Below are 1098 nucleotides of genomic sequence, written 5' to 3'. Positions count from 1 at the left end.
ATTCCGCGGTAGTATAGAGGTTAGTATTCCTGCCTGTCACGCAGGAGACCCGAGTTCAATTCTCGGCCGTGGAAGTGGTATTTCTGGACAAGGGCGTTTCACACATTTATGCGCGACCGTTTCTTTACTGATTTTTGCACCACTCTGCGAATCATTTGCTGCCTCGAAAAAATTACTCAACTTTCTCTCTCCACTCACGCCCGCCGCGATGTGCGCTGGTAGCTGAAAATGGTAATTTGCGTCACTATTTAGACATTGAACCACCTTCAATTCCGCGGTAGTATAGAGGTTAGTATTCCTGCCTGTCACGCAGGAGACCCGAGTTCAATTCTCGGCCGTGGAAGTGGTATTTCTGGACAAGGGCGTTTCACACATTTATGCGCGACCGTTTCTTTACTGATTTTTGCACCACTCTGCGAATCATTTGCTGCCTCGAAAAAATTACTCAACTTTCTCTCTCCACTCACGCCCGCCGCGATGTGCGCTGGTAGCTGAAAATGGTAATTTGCGTCACTATTTAGACATTGAACCACCTTCAATTCCGCGGTAGTATAGAGGTTAGTATTCCTGCCTGTCACGCAGGAGACCCGAGTTCAATTCTCGGCCGTGGAAGTGGTATTTCTGGACAAGGGCGTTTCACACATTTATGCGCGACCGTTTCTTTACTGATTTTTGCACCACTCTGCGAATCATTTGCTGCCTCGAAAAAATTACTCAACTTTCTCTCTCCACTCACGCCCGCCGCGATGTGCGCTGGTAGCTGAAAATGGTAATTTGCGTCACTATTTAGACATTGAACCACCTTCAATTCCGCGGTAGTATAGAGGTTAGTATTCCTGCCTGTCACGCAGGAGACCCGAGTTCAATTCTCGGCCGTGGAAGTGGTATTTCTGGACAAGGGCGTTTCACACATTTATGCGCGACCGTTTCTTTACTGATTTTTGCACCACTCTGCGAATCATTTGCTGCCTCGAAAAAATTACTCAACTTTCTCTCTCCACTCACGCCCGCCGCGATGTGCGCTGGTAGCTGAAAATGGTAATTTGCGTCACTATTTAGACATTGAACCACCTTCAATTCCGCGGTAGTATAGAGGTT

The 1098-nt window shown here is 47.5% G+C and overlaps 4 non-coding genes across 4 annotated transcripts; all 4 read left to right on the top strand.

The window, feature by feature from the left end:
* Window positions 1-2: 2 nt before the first annotated feature.
* Window positions 3-74, top strand: Pmar_PMAR004765. Its single transcript has one exon. It is a non-coding gene; the product is annotated as a tRNA-Asp (tRNA).
* A 197-nt stretch (window positions 75-271) lies between these two features.
* On the top strand, window positions 272-343 carry Pmar_PMAR004764. The gene has a single exon. It is a non-coding gene; the product is annotated as a tRNA-Asp (tRNA).
* Window positions 344-540: 197 nt separating this feature from the next.
* Window positions 541-612, top strand: Pmar_PMAR004763. Its single transcript has one exon. It is a non-coding gene; the product is annotated as a tRNA-Asp (tRNA).
* A 197-nt stretch (window positions 613-809) lies between these two features.
* Pmar_PMAR004762 lies at window positions 810-881 on the top strand. Its single transcript has one exon. It is a non-coding gene; the product is annotated as a tRNA-Asp (tRNA).
* Window positions 882-1098: the final 217 nt, after the last annotated feature.

This window comes from Perkinsus marinus (assembly GCF_000006405.1).
Source record: "Perkinsus marinus ATCC 50983 genomic scaffold scf_1104296931436, whole genome shotgun sequence".
In the NCBI taxonomy this organism is placed as follows: domain Eukaryota; phylum Perkinsozoa; order Perkinsida; family Perkinsidae; genus Perkinsus; species Perkinsus marinus.
The sequence above is the reverse complement of the archived record's forward strand: the minus strand, read 5'-3'. Positions and strand labels throughout refer to the sequence as shown.